This window comes from Cryptomeria japonica, chromosome 5 (assembly GCF_030272615.1).
Source record: "Cryptomeria japonica chromosome 5, Sugi_1.0, whole genome shotgun sequence".
In the NCBI taxonomy this organism is placed as follows: domain Eukaryota; kingdom Viridiplantae; phylum Streptophyta; class Pinopsida; order Cupressales; family Cupressaceae; genus Cryptomeria; species Cryptomeria japonica.
Window position 1 is genome coordinate 382,933,596 of NC_081409.1, and position 7,691 is coordinate 382,941,286.

Sequence of the window (7,691 nt, forward strand, 5' to 3'; positions counted from 1 at the left end):
CTTCTTAGAACTAGTTATAAAGAACTTGAAATGTTAGTTATGAAATGATGTTTCAGTATAATATACCAAATTGAAATACTTAAACATAAAAAAACTGCAAAACAAACCAAAACCATTGAACATTCAACACAGTAACATCATGAACAATGGTCATTGACATATCACAAGAGTAGAAGCTATATTACAACAATGTCAAAGTAGTGATAAGGTCAGGAAGGTTCACAAAGATTTCAGGGATCTTATAGCCTCTCTGCATCACTAGGATTCTTTAGAGTTTGCAAACCACGCCAAGGAGCAAGACAAGAGTAGCTACATTTAAAGGAGCTTGAAGGTGACCAACTCCCATCCATCTATTATTTGGCTCCTGTAAACCAACCATCAACTGGGCAAATTGAAGGTGGCACTAAGATGAGACAAGGCAGACAGAGATCCTCTCAAGGTGCAAATTGAAGGATAGAAAGCTTATCAGATATTTCTTGGAGTGATAAAAAATGCAAATGTGATTGTGGCTACTTATCAAATGGTTTCCAAGATTCCTTTGAAGCAAAAACATGTGTTGTTATCAGATGGTAGATATGGATGAGCTTTCATTTTGACAAATTTTGCCAAAATATATGCTTCAAAAGTATCTTAATAATAACTAGGAATGGTGGAGTCCATTTTTATGTTAGAGGTTTTGTTCAATTTATATTGAACCCATTAAGAAGATTATAAACATTTGTATTCATAAGGAAAAGCAAAAGTTACAAAAAATTTGAAATATGTACTATCGACAAAACTCAACCCGATGGTAACTGTTAGAGTATTCGGGTATTTACTTGATTAATTAAACAATATTTGTTTAATTATTTAAGTTCCCTTTATCTCTTTTACACTTAAGATAACTTAGGTGCATATAATTAATTATTATGTGCAAACCTAGGTTTTCCCTTTTAGGGTTTCTTGACCTATTAAAGGTTGAGTTCTTTCTTTTCATTGTATGAAGAAGGGTTATTATTGACAATACATTTTGGAGATTATTGAGCTCTCATCTTTTGGAGCATATTTTTCCTGTGTATTCTTTCCTTCTGTGATTTGCTTCATTGCTTCTCCTTGTAACAGGTTTTTCAGCTTGCAGAGATTATTTGGGCTCCTGTGGTGTTGTATTTTCTCAACTCCTATAGTAACACTTAAGACAAGTAGAAGCATGTGATCGGGATAGAATACACTGATGAAGTCCATCGGCAGAACACACACAAGTGGCAATGGAGAAATCTTGTCTTGCTGATAGCTGATGAGGCTATCAGTAAGACTATTCTCAATGAGAATGTTGGCAAAGCTTATGCTAAGGAGAAATAATGTATCAGGAGGAGCTTTGCTAAGGGAAAAGACATCGGGGAAATTATTCCCATCACCTGAACACATTTTAAGCTATCCCAATGCCCGATGAGACTAGTGGGATAACTCGCACCAATCAACAGGAAGAGAGGTCATTAGCTTATGTTATCCCTATGAGTAAGAAGAAATAAATAGGCTGTGAAAATCATCAGACCAACATATGTCGATCAACAGGTAATCTCAATGTATTGAAGAAAGGGAGAGAGTTATGTTGATGGTGCCAAAATAAAATTACATTAGAGAGACCTATGCCTATGAGGCGTTGTCAAATCAAATTTCAAAACTGAAGCAGAGGAATCTTATTAAATGATTGCATCAGGTTCACACGAAGCCAATTTATGGGATGCTAATCATTATGAGTTGGAATTGAATACTTTTTTTATATAATTGAAGTTTCTTGACATAAATCTCACACAGTGAAGGAAATTGGCAGAATAGAGACTTCTAATTCGTAAAGGGTAGAGTGAGAGATTGCAGTTGCAGAAATGGAGGCGTCTAGTTCTATAGAGAAAAAGAGATCAGCCAAGAGTTTGGAGTCAGGAGCCAAGAAATCCAAAATAGGAGAAGACGCCCCAATTAGAAAATTGAATCAAGATATGATTGATCAAATGCAAGAACCTAGCCCTAAGTCTAGAAGATCAAAACAAAATCTACCTGATCAAGATCAATAGGAAGATAGATACAAGGATGTCAAGGATGTTTGGACTAGGGTAAGGGGCTATGAATTTATTTTATTTTATTACTTGAGGATAAATAGGGAGGTGTTGCTCTGTAACTCCTGAGTTACAAATCTGGGTAAGCTAATTGTCCCTAATGTTTTAATAAATTTGAAAGTTTTAGATATTCTAGTGAAAAATTATAACTCTGTGAGCAAATACATTCAGAATCCAAATGGAGAAGCCTTCATAAGGTTTTCAATAAACACTATAAATGAAGTGTTCAACCTAGATTTTGGTTTTGATAAACCTCTATCTTTTGGGAAATTGGAAGAGGAATATCAAAGAATGGACACTACATACCTAGGGTGGAAACTAGATGTCCATAAAGAAGAAGCGGGATAACTTACAAAACAGGATGGGCCACCATTTAACATTGATTTGTTTAGAAATTACCTTCAGTACACCTATATGCCTTGTGGTAGTTAGGAGGCATTGAGGTTCCAGACCTCACGAGTATTGGACCATTAGTTTTAGCTTCAGATATTCAAATGTATGAACCCAAGCCGTTTGATTATGCATCATATTTGGTGGAGAGATTGTGTGAGGGTTTTTTGAACCTCAGGGATAATAATTTCCCTAATTTTAAGTTTTACTCATTATTGATGCATTTAATCTTATTCTATGGATTTTTTAGGGGTATGTGGCCCAAGGAATTGAGGCTTAACATCATAAACAGGCAAGGGGAGGAGCAACTTGTTCAATTATGGACTTCTATTTGGGATTATCGTTACACAAGATCAAATTATATCAAATTTGAGGAATGGATAGTAAAGCCAATTTATCAGACGTATGAATTTCCTTGTGATGGATCAATCTTAGATGATATTAAAAGATGTTTAAGACCTAAAGATTTTGATGACAGCAAGATAGTCAATCATAACTAGGGAGATTGGCATGTCCATAAGGAATTCACATGTTTTAGGATATATGGGTTTGAAGGAACTCCCTATATGTTGCCAAAATATGTTCCCGATCGAATAGCATACTTGGAGATTGTCAGACAATTGAGTGTCTCAAATGCTAAAACGTTTGGGGATCTGCGTAAGCAGACTTTCTTGCCAGGTACTCTCAGCTTTGGAGATTTCACAATTGTTTCAACAAAAGCCTATGATGTAATTGACAAGAAATTAATGGAAGAATTTAATTTATTCAAACATTTTGCAAGAAATAATTATGATCCAGAAGGATATATCCACTACTGCAAGAAAAACAAAAACCTAGGTGATTATTTGCATGTGAGTCTGGTAGCGGAAGATATATTTAGGAACATGGAAGATGCCGAGGCTCAAGAAGTGATTGATAACCTAAAAAAACAATTGGAAGAGAAAAGACAGAGGTTAATGGAGATGGAGTCAGAAGAAGAAATGTCAGAAAATGAACCAGAAGACATTGAAGCCATTTCTAGGTCACAAGCAAAAGATGTGGAAGAAGAGTTCAATGAAGATGATCAAATTGTAACTAAAATGGAAATTTATAAAGATGCAAGATTGGATGGACATGTTGCTTTTGTGGAAGATGATGTTGTTGTTAAATCCAAAGAATTTAAGTCTTTTCTTTATAATTTCAAAGGCAAAAGGTTGAGGGAGTCTATCCCAAATGTGACACCTAAAAATGAGGAAGAACTATTGAAGAAGCTATAAGAGGATATAGAAGCAGAATTGGTGAAAATGAATCCATAGAGAGGGAGACAAATACTGATAGAGGCCAGAGTAATTCTTTTTCCAGGATGGGACCTGCGTGCCTCTTTTATTTTTGATATTTTATTGCACTCTGATAATAAGGAATTCAAATTGGATATTCAGGGAGTTAATGACATTTTTATTGGGTCAAGGTTTGATCTAGATGAGGAAGAACTAATGCGATCGGCACTGTATCCACCAAACAAGAGACCAACAATCATTGATGTGCATGGGGATTTTGGACATCTCAATAGATATAGGAGTAGATATTTCCAAATTCAATAGGGCACAAACGGTTAGAGTGGTAAGGGAAAGGAATCAATACAAAGCTATGTATGAGGAGGCCATCAGAAGAAGTGGACAGTCTGAACCCATGTTGTTTTCTCCTAAAAATTCAAAATGGAAGAAGAAATGTGAGGAATTGCAGCAAGAAAATCAAAGAATTATCAAACATATGCAAAGTGTAAGAATTGATAGTGCTTCTTTCTTATTGAATAAAAGATTTGAAAAGTCGCAAGGTCTCTTGGAAGACTTTTGGGTTGTGTTTCAAAAAAATGTGGACAATGTAGTATCACATAACAGGATCAAAAACAGATTGGGGGTCAAGCTGCATGAGAAGAATTTGGATGGAGCAGATGCCAAAGAGATTGAGAAAATTGAAAGGCTACTTGCAAAGTGTGATAAATTCGATGCAGAATTACAAAATGAATATGATGAGTGTAAAGATGTAATCCAACATGGTATTCATATGTTAGTTAACCAGAAAGGTGAAATTAAGGATAAGGATAAATGGATTGCTGAATGCCAGAGTCTCCTCAGTGTTTCCCTCGATGCCACCCAGACAAATGGAATAGAGTTAAAGGAAACCACTGAACAGATTCAGTGGTTTGTCACATTGGAGATCGTTGTCAAGGATGTGATTTAAGATGCGGATACATATAAGTTGAAAAAGTATTTGGAGCATATTAAGAACTGTGGCGAAGTGCTTGGCAATTATCTCTTGTTCCGAATGTTTTAAATTGTTGTCTTTTTAAGTCTTATGTAATATGTTTGTTATGTTGGTAGTTGTGTTAGGGTCAATTAGTTGCTTTTTTTTAGTTAAGATATTAGTTAGTGTAATTCTGAATGAAGGGGTTTGCCCTTTCATTGTGAAATTGAATCCTCATCTATATATATTGAGGATCTTTTGATGAAATGAGAGATAGATTCAGAGATGCAATTATATACAATACTCTCAGGGTTTATTTTCTTGAAATGCCAAACTGGTGAAAAGACATTGTGCTATATGTAATCAATTGATTATCTTATTTTTATTTCAATACAAAGATCAAGTGTTTTTCATCTATGATGGTATTTATCTTTTTGATTGTTTGATTAGTTCCCTGTGATAAATCTATTCATTTAGATTATTTCAATGTGCTATCCTATGTTATTATAGTTTGGGTTAAGTTTCAGTTTGATTATCAGTTTGAAGGATTGGATGTCAAGCTTCATTCTGTCTTATTGGTCTTTTAGAGAAAAGTTAAATTCAATAAGACTAACTACAACTTTATGTTAGGGGTGAAGGCACTGGTCTACTATTGTTTGAAGATAATTTAATCAGGTGTTTTTAGAGTAATCTCAATTAAAAAATCATACTTATAATAAAGTAACCTTTTATTTAAAGCATTCATTTACAAGCAAGCAATTCAAAGTTTTCAGTAATTATTTAATTGAAGTGACGATCTTAGGAATCATTTGCCCTCTAATTCACATAAACCTTGGAAACATTCAATTCCAATCAAGCATACTTGACAACAATGGGATTAATACCCATCAAAAGTCTCTTCTCAATCTTCAAAAGACCCTTACAATACAACAACTTAATAGACACCAACCATACTTTGAGGAAGACAAACATGACAAAGGTTGCCCTTACCTTGTAATGAAGCCAATCACTCCGGTAAATCTCTTGATATCATTGTTATATACTTATCCTCTAATTTATAGAAAGATCCAACAGTTCAAATGAAAGATGATATTTCTTCCAAAACTGCTACAGGATACAAGAAAGACAATATTAAGATAAACTATACAAGATAAAAATTATGAAGAAAACTAGTCAAAATTCTTGATAAAATCAAATGAAATATAGTGTTTGATTAGATTCTACTTTCTTTTAAAGTTATATACAATACCCACATTTCTATTAACCTATAACAAAATATGCAACTAACAAATAAAATGAGATAATGTATTCATATTTCAAGCCTCCAACTCAAAATGGTTATGCATGATAGAACTAATTTATCCATTGGGACTTGTTTCACCTTGTGTTTTATGATGATTAATTCAATGTGTAGGGAAAAATTTATGGGTTGGATCACTCGATAGCATATCATTTTGATTTAAGGCTAGTTGATAAGAGGATGATAGATGGCATATTGGTGCTTGGAATTGGGTAGGATGAATGTTAGTAGGCACATGGGCATCTTTTAACACTTTAGTAAGGATCTCTTGATGGATAGATGATAATTTTAAAATATCAAAAATAGATTATTCAATCCTTCTGGGAGAAGAACATCTACAACAGGGATTGTGAGGCATGTTGTGGCTCTTGGTCAGTATCTTCTGAATCCATTAGCCATGGTTGCAACATTATGTGGTCCTAGCAAAGAGATATTATCATTGAAGCTTCATTCACTGGAACATTTCCTTAGTTTAGATGACAAGTATGAAGCTATTGAACATGTAATGGTTACAATAACCAACCAAGTTGGTGTTGACATAAACCTAGCAGCATCACATGAATGGATGTTTTCTCCTCTGCAATTTGTAGCTGGCCTTGGACATAGAAAAGTTGCTTCCATACAAAGGGCTATTTTGAGGGCTAGAAGGTTTTGCAGTCATAGAGAATTGTTGACCCCTCTAGAAGCTACAAAGTGACTTATCTTTATAACTAGCAGCCACAGAATGGAGAGGTTAAGGAGGTTGAGGATCCATATTTTTCTAAAGCAGATACCATTAAACAAAGTGAACAAGAGAATGCAAGGAAAGAAAATGAACTTGCAAAAAAAAATCTTGATGACAAGAAGGAAAGGACCAACCTCTTATATAGTTGCTTCTAAGCATCTATCTGTAGCAATTGTGCTCACTTCCTCCCAATTTTCGCACCCTGAGCCCACGTATAATGATGGTGCGTAATTACTTCTTTTTTTTTTAAATACCACATGTTCATCGGAATTCCTACATGAAATACGAAATCTGCACTATCAGCAAAATTCAACCCGATGGTAACACACAAGTAGAAACATGTGATCAGGATAGAATACACTGATGAAGTCCATTGGCAGAACGCACACTAGCAGCAATGGAGAAATCTTATATTGTTGATATCTAATGATGCTATTGGAAAGACTTATCCCGATGGATACTAGAAAAAGTAAAAGGCATCGGCAAAGGTTATGGCGATAAAGGGTCAAAGCTTATGTTGAGGATACATAACGCATCGGGAGGATCTATGCTGAGGGAAATACATCAGGGAAATTATGCCCATCGCATGAACACATTTAAGCTATCTCGATGCCCGATGAGACTATTAGGATAACTCACACCGATCAGCAGGAAGAGAGGTCATCGACTTATGTTATCTCGATGAGTAAGAAGAAATCAAGAGGCTGTGAAAATCGTCGGACCAACATATGCCAATCAACAGGTAAAATCTGTGAAATTTTAATTCGTCAGAATTCCAACGAACACGGGGTAATTTTTGAAAAAAAAAAAATTAATCCAACAAAGCAAAAGAAATCCCATAGCTCATCAAAAAACCACTCCAAATGTACTAGTGACTTTCGGTGAACACCATTGTCATTGGAATTCTGACGAATGCAGGCAAGGTTTCAGAAAAAAAGGGAAATTTGACACAAATTGTGTTGTA